Source organism: Apostichopus japonicus, chromosome 19, assembly GCF_037975245.1.
Source record: "Apostichopus japonicus isolate 1M-3 chromosome 19, ASM3797524v1, whole genome shotgun sequence".
Taxonomy (NCBI): Eukaryota; Metazoa; Echinodermata; class Holothuroidea; order Aspidochirotida; family Stichopodidae; genus Apostichopus; species Apostichopus japonicus.
In genome coordinates this window covers 16,884,616-16,899,190 of record NC_092579.1, presented here as the reverse complement: position 1 = coordinate 16,899,190, position 14,575 = coordinate 16,884,616, and the positions used below count along the sequence as shown (strand labels likewise).

At 36.9% G+C, this 14,575-nt stretch overlaps 1 long non-coding RNA gene across 1 annotated transcript; it reads right to left on the bottom strand.

The window, feature by feature from the left end:
• Nucleotides 1-355: 355 nt before the first annotated feature.
• Nucleotides 356-13,715, bottom strand: LOC139960546 (uncharacterized). The gene is made up of 4 exons (XR_011790559.1): nucleotides 13,463-13,715; nucleotides 10,400-11,237; nucleotides 8,969-9,110; nucleotides 356-8,007 (listed from the first exon to the last, which is right to left on the bottom strand). It is a non-coding gene; the product is annotated as an uncharacterized lncRNA (long non-coding RNA).
• Nucleotides 13,716-14,575: the final 860 nt, after the last annotated feature.

Sequence of the window (14,575 nt, the reverse complement as noted above, 5' to 3'; positions counted from 1 at the left end):
TTGTAGTCTGGCTAGAATGTCTACGGTAGTGGATGTCAAAGGTCGTGCATTTTGTGTGCAGGTTGCTAAATTCTCTTGGTAACATACTCACCGACCAAATGGAGAATCATAATGTAACAATTGCACGAGTAATTATGAATTCAGAAGTCAAACTTAAAATATGACTACGTATATTCTGTTGGTAATTTGTATGAACCATATCAGTGATGAATTCTGGATGACAGACAGTCATTATAATAATACACACACACACACACACATATATATATATATATATATATATATTTATATATATATATATAAATATATATATATATATATATATATATATATATATATATATATATAGTATATCTCATATTTTGTCTGAGTTTGTATCATCATATGCGCTATACGGTATGAATACAGACATATTTTTCGTATTGGACTAAAATTTGCATCACTCGGTAATTTACAAACAACCACAATGGTAACATATATCTCATAGTATGGAGTGTATGCTTCAATAATGTTTTTAATATGCTTGACTTAACTTTGTAGAAGGAAAATGGTCTAAAAATTAGATACACATGTTTATCGTTAGCAGGTTACTCACTGCTTAACAGGGCAAGAAAAGCGAAAAAGCTGAAACATAACATGGGAGTATATAGTGCCACTAAATGAGTTTGCAGAAAGGTATTTACATATATGATATCCATTAGTTGGTATATGGACACTTGAATTTTCGTCCTATCATTCATTGATGCAAACAGGTGATTAGAAACCATCATTGGCTTATTTCATTGTTGTTTGTTTGTTTTCTTCTTGAAATCTCCCCCAGTAATAATAATAGTAAATAACAATAATATTAATACCACAATAATTTTGTGCTAACACGAACATGATATACAGTCGACACGTAGCCTACACCTAAGAAGTATTTTCTTAAGTATTGCAACGACAACCAATTTTGTGATATCCAAAGTATACTTTTATATACAGAAAGAGACAGACTTTCAGTGTGGGATATTATTACTTCTAAACTACATTAATGTAAAGATAGAGACATACTTTGGTATTATGGTATATTAACTCTAGAATACCTTTGTATAAAATTGACTGCGACAGAACTTGTATATACTAGCTTATTATGTCAAAACTTCCTTAATGTATATAAAGTGTTTAGTACACCTTCAAAGCACTTAAATCCTAACATAAATAGTATCAGACTTTGCGGTGTTGATGTTATGCTGTCTAAGACTACTAAATTTCTTGGTGTTTATATAGATAATCATCTTTCTTGGAATAATCATATTCAGAATATTTGTATGAAAGTGTCTAAAGGCGCTGGAGTTCTTAATAGACTTCGCCAAATCCTTCCCAGAAGCACATTGGTCACTTTGTATAATACACTCATACTTCCCTATCTTACATATTGTAATGTTATTTGGGGCAGTATACCCATGCCTCTAGAATTCAACCCCTTTATTTACTTCAAAAGAGAGCCATTCGTTATATTTGTAATGTGGATTACCTCCAGCATACAGCACCATTGTTTACTACTCTTAACGCTCTAAGTATCTATGATATAAATCGTTACTATGTTGGTATTTTTATTTTCAATTGGTTACATGATAATGCTCCGTCGACTTTTCGCAACTATTTCCAGTTACGTAACGATCCTTGTCCTAACCGTGCGCCAAATCAATTGACTGTTCCTTACTTTAGACTTAGGTCTGTACAACTTGGTAATCGTTACGTCGGCGTAAAACTTTGGAATTCCCTCCCTACTACTATTACTGGTTGTAAAACTTTGAACACCTTCAAAAAACGTCTTAAAGAGTATCTTATATCAAACTATCATTGATTTTGTATTTTCCTTTCTTTGCCATCTTTGTTCTGTTTTCTCAGTATACTTAAGCTTTCTTTCTATGTTTTATTTGTAAAGGGGTGTCAACGTAAACAAGCTCTGCAGAACTTCTTGTTTGCACTCCTCAATCTCTTGTTCTCTTGTACATTTACCCACGTCTATTGTCATAATTGCCTACTTTAATGCGAGAGATTGAAATAAAGTCTTATGAATTGAAATTGAATTGAAGTGCATGAACTTTGATATTATTGTATATTAACTCTAGAATACCTTTGTATTCAAGTGACTTGTGTATACTAGCTTATTGTGTCTAAACTTCATTAAAGAGAAGGAACTTTGGTATAGTATGGTATTTAAACTCCAAACTATCGTTGCAAAAATTTAAAGTGATTGTCACAGAACATGTGTATTGTAGCTTGTTATGTCTAAACTTCCTTAATGTATAGAAAGAGACATACCTTTGGTGTTATGGAATATTATGTATACACTTCATTGATACACAGAAGGACACTTGGAGTCGTGTTTGTGTTCATTTCTTCAGTGTGAAATCATCAAGGAGATATAACCTGTTTTTAAATTTAAACATGTAATATAAACACTTTGGTTTGTGCGGTGCATGGGATGTCATAACCTCATAAATTATATTTGGATGCAAAATTCTATTAGAATTTCACTTCAAACGAAAGAGAAATGTGCCTTTGATGATTTTATTCTAAACATTTGAATATTTGAATATATTATTTAATATCAAATACTAACTCAAGATGAATTGTTTTGGATGCGATAAAGTAGAATGTTTACCTTTGATGTGAGAGAAACGTGTTTCTGAAATCTGTTAGTATTCATTATATGTGTATCGAGACTGAAATGTGAGAATTTTGAAGTTTGGTCCAAATTTGAAAATTAATATTTTTTTTTAAGGGAGTGAAGACTCGCGCACAAAGAAACGTCTGATGCCGTTAATCTGACCTAGTTTCGAATGAGGTGTAACAGAAGTGATAGACACCACCATCGATCCCAGAAAATACACACACAGCTTGCTACCGTCGGTAATTAGACACTAGTGTACAGTCAATACGTGCAGCTACGGTCGATACCCACAACACAGTGTACATAGCAGCGATGGAAATCTCATGTCCAGATAAAAGATAACAAGGTATCACGTTCAATTATACTGTCTGCATTTTGTAGCGACAACAAAAATGCTTCACTTGCAAGCAACGGAAAGTTAACTTTTTTGAGAGGTCTGCACGCGGTTTGGGGCGAGTCTTCAATGCCTTTAAAGTTCGGCCAAAATAACGACTTTTCTAAATCTCCTCTTACAAATGGAGTTAAATTCTGTGAAAGAATGTTAAGAAAAGTATTACAATTTGTTATACATATTTTGTTATGGTAAGGTACTTTCTGGGCAAAGAAGTACTTTAGGAATCATATGGAATCATTTTGCTTGCTTATACTAACCGCATTTACTCTTTGACAAAAATCATTGGTATATAGGTCTTAAGTATAAAAGTCAATTTGGCCCATAAAATAGATAAACATGCAGTCAAAAGGAATCAAATCTATGAAAATTTAAACCCATATATTCACTTAGCCTAACATATAATGAAAGCCTGTGGATAAAATATGTATCTGCTTTAGGCCTATGTTAGTTAGACAGATTCAGGGACATTGTGCTTACGTTATGACATCATCTAGAAAGGAACACCTGTAGCGGATCCCATCCCCAATCTACCACCCCCCCCCCCCTCCAAGCAGTGTAGAACTGACGTCAATGGTGCGTTTTTGAGGAAACCTTAAACTATACATTAGGTCTGTAATTAAAGTCTACACACAGCGTACGCTGAGCTCATAACTGCTTTAATTTATTTGTGTGTGTGTGAGGTTGAAAATAGGGGTGAATACCCCTATACACCTTACCCCGGATCCCCACTCATGGATCCCCGCATGACCACTAACGAACGAACAAATCTATCTATATAGCCTATAGCAGGGTTGTCCAACCTTTTGCAGAGGAGGGCCACATGGAATAATTATGATGGAGGGGGCCGCATGAACCATACGCTCGATTTTTTTGCCCGAAGCCCAAGGCAACAAAATGTGAGCACTTCCTTCCTGATAAAACAGATGAATAAAGTCCAGCCGCCCCCCCCCTCCCCTCCGCTGAGAGTGTCACACAAACTGACCTGTATGCAGTTTTTTTTGGACCCAGAAGGTTCGAATGATTGATTATATAGCTTCAAATTGTTATCAATAATTCTGCTCACTAAAATTTTGCACCGTACAGCATTTCTGGCGGGCCGGACGCAACCCTGCGGCGGGCCGGACTGTGGCCCGCGGGCCGAAGGTTGGACAACCCTGGCCTATAGGGTACTACGTAGGCTACACCTATGGGTTTATATACACACCGATGGGTTGAGAATATACGGCCTGAACTAAAAGAGATTTATCCGAAAACCACTTACCCGCGAATTAATATTTCCAACTGTTGAAGTTTAAGTCCATCAGATCAATTACTATCGAAGAAGATGAATCCTCTCATAAAACCTCAACATTTCGAAATATTAATTTCTTACAATTTGGTTAGGTTTCCTCTCGTGAAATAAACTTTATTAAGATACCTCATCCCGATCCATGTTGTTGAACCGTTCAACAAATACTAACCAATGAGATACTTTTTAAGAAAAAGTCACCCAGGAAAGAACCTGGGCACGAAAACCAAACTACCAAACGACTGATCCAATGGGATGAATACTGATATCAGCCGCTCATACAACTGTACCTAAATAACGCGCTTAATATCGATCCAACGTCCTTCAAACGCAACTTTGTTTACCTACATTTCGCTGTGTATACAGTTTTAATAATTGTGCTATATGACCTATATATTTATATATAGGTATATTGGTTACTATGGCAACTGATAACACACTGTCAATATTTCACTAATAAGTAAGAGTAAGTGAAATGTCCACAACGACTTTGAATGATTCGTTAAATTGACAAATATTGATGGAATGGTCAACCAAAATAAATTAATGTATGCTAAAAACACTATGGAAACCTTAAGGTGCCGTCAAATTATTAACATCTGTTTCTGAAAATTGTCATCATTTTTCTGTAAAATGTTGACATTCTGATGCGAGCGTGATTAAATGACGAGATTGATTAAAATATCAAATTTATCAATTTCCTACAAATTGTTATATCGATGACATTTGATAAAAAAAAAATCATTTTGTCATTTAATCACTCATTAAATTAAGGAAGTTGTCATTTAGTTGCAAATTGATAACCATATTAACTGAACAATTAACCAAGTTGTTGAAAACTGCTATCTACAGAAACAGCTTAAAACAATCGACATCAGCTTATAACGTGTCCATAATACAGCGAGTACAAACCACGGAATTAAAATTTCATACAGTCAAACAATAATTGGAGTCTACGTGATAATGTTTGGTTAGTGCATGCAAGCTTGATACTTTCGGATGCTTAATTAAGGGTTTCGTGTTTCTTTGTCTTAGTAATTTTCTCTCAAATACTGTGATCTGGAATACCGAAATTAATCTGCAAATATGGAAATTAGTTAACTGAAAAGAGATTGCCAAGTGATATATAGCTGACTTCATAAAAATTTGTTTTACATTAATATTTGTTTGACATAACGCTCCTGCAGGAATATGATTTAACACCATTAATTTTATCACTGACAATTTTTCATGAATTGTAAACATATTATTTGAGGTCATAAAAGTCTTATGTGTTTTCCTATTGAGGTTTGTGTTGCATCTGAGGAACTGATATTATGATCTGTGTACTAGACTAAGTGTTTCAACCACTTAAATAAATGAGCCACTGATATTTTGAGAGCACTTTCTCACAAATGAAAGTAAAGTCACACACTAGACTATAATAGCAGTGACTTTTAACGGCGCACAATCTATCAAAAGTAATACAAATGATGGTTTAAATAAATTTACTACTTTATCAGATGAAATCCTTCTCCAAAAGTCTTACTTCGTTACCTGTATTGATATCATTATTGATTTATGCTTTAAATGTGATACATATTGGTATGGTGGTTAGTATATTGCAATGCTTTCTGTATTGAGAATTTTGTCCTTGTTTGTGAAAACATTATTTTCCTCCATAGATATATGATTTCTAGACTTTTAAGCGAAAACAATAATATTTTCTCCTTAAAGTTGTCATGATGATATCACTAACTCGCTTGTTGCCAGATGCCTTTTTAAAAGAAAAAAAATATCTCCACGATATAAACTAGTATATAAGGATGTGGTTTGGACATTAAAGTACAGAAAATTCTCAGCAATTTCAACAAAAGCTTGAACCTCAGCCAACGAAATATCCCTTACGAGCAGTTTTTTTTTTCTGGCTTGAGTCGTCCATTCCCTGGAATACCACCCAGCCTGTATTAACGTAGCCGAGTTCGTCCTAATTTCATACCTTCCAGACATTTTGTTAACCATAAGTCAAAACCTTATTACCAGGAACAGACTGACAGTGTGAGTGTTTGTGTGTGTGTGGGGGGGGGGGGGGGGAATCAGGACCCTCGCGCAAAAATCGCTCATCGTATCCCCTCCATATGCGCGATAGCCAGGAAAACAAAAAAGTGAAGTGGTCCTCGACGCCCCTCATCACAACAAAAGTGTCGAGATTTAGCCCACTCTTTAATACAACCCAGCTAACATGGATAAGGCCGACAGAAAAGAAACAAAATTTTAAAGCAAGTTTACTTAATATAAGATTTTATTAGACGGCTATGGAGGCCAGTGGAACTCATATTGCAATGGGCCCTCAAACACTTTCTCGGATTGCCCTAGTGGTCAGTACGTTTCTGTTCACTAAATTGAATACTTATTTTCTAATGAAGGCATCTCTGCAAAAACAGTGGCGAATCGCTCTTTGACTAATGAAATTAGGATTTGAGAAAGAACATTTTTTGGGCGAAAGCCAGTCGTTTATACGTTCGCCATGATATAACACACACAGTTCCAATATATTGCGACTAGTGCTATCTATATAACGTATGGCAAACTATCACTATATATATATATATATATATATATACTTTAATGTTCGGATTGGATCTGATTTATGTGAGCTGTAGTTCTACTAACCAGCTGAGACAACTTTTTCAATACTTTCCTTTCATGTCCTGCTTCAAAAGCATTCGTACTAGCAGCCCTTAGCAATAATGAATATCATGTTTATCATGATAAATGTTAGGAACTGTTTGAACTGTCAGTAGGAGTGCTCTGAAGCATGATTTTGGAGGACAGTATATAGAGGTAATAGCATTAGGAAATTGTCCCATCTTCTGGCTGGTTCCACATTCTCCCTCATGAATATGTATATGATGATCCATATGTTGTATTATTTCCAGTCAAAGCATTTACTGTGTTTGATGGAGCTGCTGATATTGTTTGCTCGAATCCGTAACTCGATTGGTATGCACTGTTCGTAGTGTAGGTGGTACTTCCACCCCAAGGTGGACTAGCAGTATTAGCGTACTGTGGATTTACCGAGCTCCATGCATTGACTTGACCCAAGTTGTTACCCGGATATGACGTCACTTGTGGAGAATAAGCAGGTGGTGCAGTTTGGTAGTGTGTCACGTTCCCACTTATTGACGGTAACACGTTGTATTGGGCGCCGTGAGTGCCACTTGCAATATCAGTAGGCATGTTGACGGGTAGGGCGCTCGTTACCACGGTGATATGAGTACCTCCCGATATGGTAACTTGAGAACTCGTCCGCATGGTAGTCTGAACGTTTACTGGTCGATTGGTGGTTGCCATGACGACCCCATCTGCCGTATTACCATGGACTTCTCTGAATATTTTCCACGTACGAATGAGCGAAAGAGTAGTGAGAAAACTCATTACTACCATACCAGTTCCAAAGATTTTGTAAGGAAAGACCCCATTGAGCCAGCCAACTAAGAGAAATACCAACCCAGCAATGAAAAGAAAACAGACTACAGTTGAAGCTACGATAATTTGCTGGTAAAACTTTTGTTTGGACAAACTCTGCAAATGGACCCTCATATTCCCTCGATGCCTGCGAGCTCTTCCACGACGGTTTCCCACACCCATTCTTCAACCAGTCTCGTAGTTCAACTTATTGCAAAGCTGTAAAAGATCATCAAAATTTTGTTTATGGATTATGGTTTATGCATTTCAAATTGTGTACATATATAGTAATATAAATGTATTTAAATATGTTCTGGATTTCAACTATATATATATATATATTTATATAAGTATATTTATATATGTATATATATATATATATATATTTATATAAATATATTTATATATATATATGTATATATATATAAATATATTTTTATATATATATGTATATTTATATATATATATATATATATATATATATATATATATATATATATATATATATGTATTTCTATATATAAACAAAATTTTGTTTATGGATTATGGTTTATGCATTTCAAATTGTGTACATATATAGTAATATAAATGTATTTAAATATGTTCTGGATTTCAACTATATATATATATATATATTTATAGCTAAATTATATATAAAATTGTGTACATATATAGTAATATAAGTGTATTTAAATATGTTCTGGATTTCAACTATATATATATATATATATATTTATATCTAAACGTCTATACATCTAAGCATCTAAACGTTCATGGTAGCAAAAGAGAATTTTACGTTTCTTCCCCTAGTGGGCCGCGGAATCGATGAATGATTTTCCCTTAAAATGTCGCTAGTTCTTATAGGGCTCAGGAGGCCGCACTGGCTGTACAAGCCTAGTTACGGCTCTGCCGAGACAACGGTGACACCCCCATGCAACCAACTCCATTGAGGACACGGCATGACTAGAGAGTAACTTGTTGCCCGAAACAACCAAGGTTGCATCATTCTGGAAATAGTAATTGATTCGAAACAAATCTTCGTGAAGTACATCGACATCAGCACATTCTTCCTCCATGGAAAAAGCTGCATAGTTACGACACTGTGGCTAAACCTTAAATGCTAAATAATTAAAAAATAATTAAAATAGCTAAAAAAATATATGCTAGTGCATATACTTACCTCAGTGACGTGCTGTCTGTCCCAATGCCAGCCGTTATATGTCCCAAGTTGAGGAAGATGAAGCACTGATTTGTTCTAACAGTTCATCCTTATTCTCTACTCAGTCGATGACGAGTAACGGTTTCAAAAGTCAGACTTCCAACTATCAGGATCAACATTAAAATATTTGCATTTATTTGATATTCAGTTTTGCGCGGAAAAAAGCGAGAGAGGAAAAGCTGTCTCTTGGTGAATCAATTGATAAACACTATAGAAGCCTTGATGTATAATATTCATCTCTTGCTCTAACACTCCTTTTAAACCAGATTATGTAAGCCTAATATAGGCAACACTCGGATAGATACATATATGGTATAATTCTGTTGCCTACATATACCGATAAACCCTACACACAGGGATAGATAACGTTGTCTCCTACTACGACTGAGAAAAAAGAGTTGAGGAAAATCAATATTGTCTTATTAGAAGCATTGTTTGCCTACTTAGTGATAGGCTTTTATTACTGGACGCGGTATAACCTTATGCTTGCCATGGCAACTGATCACAATTAATGTACACTGTCTGAAAGACTTACAAAGACGTACATAGGTGTGTATCAGTTTATGGATCGCTGGAAGCTCATAAAGTGTTTACCAAAATATTTAACTTGTGGCATTAAAGCTGGTCGAAATTGGCACTGATACAAGGGCGTAGGAACCGGGGGACTGGGGGGCGCCAGCCCCCAGTGAAAAATGTGGAGGGGCGGAAGTATCATTCCGCCCCCCCCCCCGGTTCGCAAGTCAGAAAACCCCTTTTTCATTTCTAAATGAGAAAAAAAATATCATTTGGAGCACCAAATTGTATCTAAGGCCAGGTGAAAATACAAAATTAAGTTTACAAAATGGAGTGGGTGTTGAAGTGTGCTATATTGCACCAAATTGCATCTGAGGCCACCTGGAAATGCAAAAAAAATCAAAAGGGGAGGGGGACACCCCCTCCCCTTAGACCCCTCCCCAGGCCGGCCATCAGTCCTCAGCCCCCCCCCCACTCAAAAGTACCTTCCTACGCCACTGCACTGATAAGATTCAGATTTACTTGTACGTATGGATTTATTTAAATCAGCGTTCGTCATTATTACCAACTTACTGACTTATATGGAGTTTATCACGTGGGACTCTGTATTGCTTGTGACATCATTGTCTCTGCGATTAAGGGCCTAACAAAGAAAGGGGAGAAATGGAGGGGGGGGGGGGGGAATACAATAAAAAGAAAAATGATCAGTAGTGCAATGTTCTATATGGGTCTGTTATATATAACTTCTTGTGATTGTATCAAAATAGTATACACAAAAATAATATATATATTATTTTAAAATTTTGAAATTAGGTCTATAGACCTAATTTCAATTTCATTTCAATCATTACAGTAACAAATATTCTTTGATCCACTCACCATTCAAAACATTGTGTTGTTAAATTCATCCGAAAGTGATGGTCGTCCTAATCCAAGATGATAAAGGTATATCAATGTCTAAAGAAAGGTACCTTCTTGCTATGAATATGTAAATGCAGATCCTTTGTTATTCTCTGCTGACTCATTCTTCACACTCGTCGTTGCGTTTTCGTGTTGAATTCCATACGTTGTGGCATAATTAGGACCTTGCGTGAATTCGGTTTTAGCATCACCACCAACAAGGGTAGTGAAACCATAAGATAATTGACCGTATTGCTGGGCGTTCTGTGTCGAGGGCCATGAAGGTGTATAGGGTGGATGGAGCACCTGCGGCGTTCCTTGGTAATTTGTGTTACCGGCGACATCTGAGCCATGTATAACAGCTTGATATGAAGGAGGCACAGAAGGGCCTTCTGTTGGTTGGCCTACAGTTTGGTGACCTTCTTCCGATTGCGCCTGCGCAGCCATTGAAGCTTGTTTTGCTCGACGATAGATGTCGGCTACCTGTCTGTGTTTCAGTATGACATACACAAGACAAGGTCCAGCTAAGACAATAAATACACATCCGATAATTAAAAGAAACGATCTGTTACCCAGGCTAATAGCTGATACAACTACGAGTGGCAGAGCTGTGATAACCATAGTCACCAACATTACCCATGAGAATACATAGCAATAGTAAATCCGGGCTTCTCTGCTATTTTCAAACCGTAGAGGCGGATGAGCGTTACGGTGGTGACGGCGGTGACGACGGCGCCTACGCCGCTTGTGCCCTTCCCCTTCTCCGACGCCCATATTTAAGATGATAATTCGTGAGGTTGAATTCTAGGCAAAAATTCTGAGGATTTAGAAAGAGAGTGAAAGTCCACTGGACGCAACTATTTTTCGTTTTGTGATTTATTAATTTATAACCATATTGCAGTCCTATACTTCCACAACGTGATCACTTATACGGCAATAATGGTTGATACAGCACGAATACTATGAAGTATCATTCTAGTAGAGATCTCGTCGGGAGTCAGCTAGCTATCAATTTACCAATAGCCTAAACCTTTTAAGAATTATTGAGAGTTGTGTTTGATCCTGACTTGCGACTTTAATTTCAAACTCTTTTGACGTTTTATCTCGAAATGTTGACTTGGTATCTGGAAAATTCAATACGCTGGCATAATAGAAATCTCGGCGGATTATGTGATACAGTGATTATACAAATGACTAACTTGATTTTTCAATTCTCCTTAATTTGTTCAAAGGTGATTGAAGCAACTTAGCTCGGTTCGTTGAACCAGGACACGATATCCAGGAGCCCCAACCGTTTGTTACCACATTTTGGGTTAAATGTTTCGGATCACAACTGCCAGTCGTGTTTTTGAATGAATATTTGAACGAGACTGACAACACATTCCCTTTAGTCTATATTTATATCATTAATTAAAGGAGGGTACGTGCCAACAGCTGTTAAAGTTAATTGTGAAATGTTTTTTCGGAATATGGCACCTTTATCTTAAGTTGGCACGTTTGTTCATTGTTGCAAAACTTTCCAACGGTAGCCTAAAGTGAAACTGCACAAGTAAAACATATACTTAACAAAATCCAGCTGGAATTGCTCCCACTTTCCATCGAATTCATTAATTTTGGTTAGGCCTTTATCTCGTTTTCTAGTGTTTTAAAAGGGGATAGGAGGGAGTTTCTTCACATCTGAAGAGCTACGATGCATACGCGTCGCGACTCCTGAATTAAGAACTCGAAAAGCCCCCCCCCCCCCGACACCAAGTATAGTGGTTGAGCCCCTAATAACAAAATATGTTATGACCAGGGGCGAACCTACGTACACCCCCTAATTTAATCAGGGGATTATTCAATTGCAACCTCCAGTGCCCCACCCCTACTGGCAGACAGAATACTACAAAATATAGGCCTATGTACTGGCAAATTACAGGTATCGATATGTGTTCACATTGCACATTGAACAATTTAATGCGTATTCCTGTCACATGTGTATCCTATTAGTTCGTATAGGCATAGGCATACACATGTACGCGCACAGTTTTTATACAAATACAAGCCGACACTATTTTTGTGCTTCGTTAGTCTTTAAAACTGGTTACAACGTTGGCTAGCTTTAGTGGCAAGTAGACACACATGCCAGTACTTTATGACAAGAAAAACAAATCTAAAAGGGGTATCGGATTAAGCCTACATAACAAAAAGCATTGTTAATACCAGACAATGCTAGAAATAGTATGTAAACTGTATATATATAGGTCTTTATAGATCGAACTATAACATCCTAAGAATATACCAAAAATAATTCCACTCATTTTGTTGTTGTTGTTGTTGTTGTCACGGTGGTCTTATATCAATATACAATGCGTCAATACTACAAGTCCTTCCAAAAATTGCATACAAAATCGTTTAACTTCATCAAAATCGCAGCAACTGAACCACCCCCCCCCCCTTCCCGGCTATCCCAAGTACTTATTAGTAATGCCTGAAGACCAATATGCAGCCTAGTGTGAGTAAGGCCTTATTGTTTGTTGTTTATCCCTTATCATCGGACGTGATGAGAATAGTCACATCAGGGAGTTGTTTTTTTCATAACAACTCCATGGTCACATTTGTTCACCTGTCGTCAACTATAGTCTCTCGAAGTAAGCCTGGTAGTGAGCCTATGTTTAGTGTACAGTATGTATCAAAACGATATCCGAAAGCCCTTTGCAAGCAAGAACTGGAATAAACGACCCAAGTCTGGAGACTGGTGTCAGCGGAAGGTCATTCCAACAGCTGGTGAAGCCATATCGATTCAACTTCATCAACTGTTTCAACTAGTCAACAACGACCACACATATATTGTCCAGCAGTGCAGCGAAACAAGTCAGCTTATAATTAACGTAACGTGCATACAAGCTACAATTATCTACAGCCTGGGTGTGTTGTTGTTTTGTTTCAGAATGACGTTGATCTGTTGTAAATCCAGACCCGCCTTATTATACCTGTCAGACTTAGCCATTATGCCTAGGCCTAGTCTTTATATTAACCTCGACAGCTAGAGAATTTAGTTACCTTTTCAAGCATTACTTATACCAGTTTGCTGGCGTGGTTTTATCTATCATACAGCACTGGCCACCAACACGTACAAATGAGATCATTTGTGTTGCTGTTATTCGCCTTGAACATTGGGTTTGTCCAGTTCAAGTCCTTGTCAAAAACCACTGCAAAGTTCACTTTTGTGACAAGTTGACCAAAACAAACTGCTTACTGAAGTCGTTTCTCGCAGGCATGTTCGTTCATTATGGCAAGCCAAAAGGGTCATGCATGTCTGTCTATGCAGTATTGTCGACAAGTGAGGCTTCTTCACCGTCATCTGATACTTTAACAAAGCGACCACTGGAGTAGATATTTTAAAAACACACAGAATGCAGTCGACATGGCCCATAATACGATTTACGTCAACGTTTATGAAACATCTTTTCGCACAGTCATACAAATACCATGTGCCGTGTTGGGTTTCAAATTGAGTGAGGCAGCACAAGGGTGGAAGAAAATAATCGGATTATGACACGGCATTCTGAAAATGACTACTGTTATGTCGATTCTTATTGCGACTTGTTGCTCTACACTCTATTTCAAATGGTTATTTCAATTATCCTTAGACTAATCATTTTCCATTTAAGGAAATGTTGGTTGAGTGCGTATGTGGTTTTCTTTCTCATTTCGTTTTTTTCCCTTTTGACGAGTTCAAAGCAGTGTGGAATTGTTACTAGCTACAACGTTTACAAGTTTTTCACAATTTGACCTCTGACAACCTCAAATGACCTCCAAAATCAATAGGCTTCTTGTACTCTATGTGGTTCTTCTACACACCAAATATGAGGTCTGCCCATGCCTCCCTTCTTGAGATATCGTGGTAAGAGTTTTCACAATTTGATCCCCCGGTGACCCTAATTGACCTTTTGACACCCACCAAAAACAATATGCTTCTTGCACTCAATGTGGTACTTCAACACAATAAATATGAGATCTGCCGGTTTCCCTTCTTGATATATCGTGTTTGGACATTTTCACAATTTGACCCCTAGTGACCCCAAATGACCTCTACCAAAAACGATAGGCTTCTTGTACTCAATGTGGTACTTCTACACATTAAATATGAAATTGGTACAACTTACCCTTCTT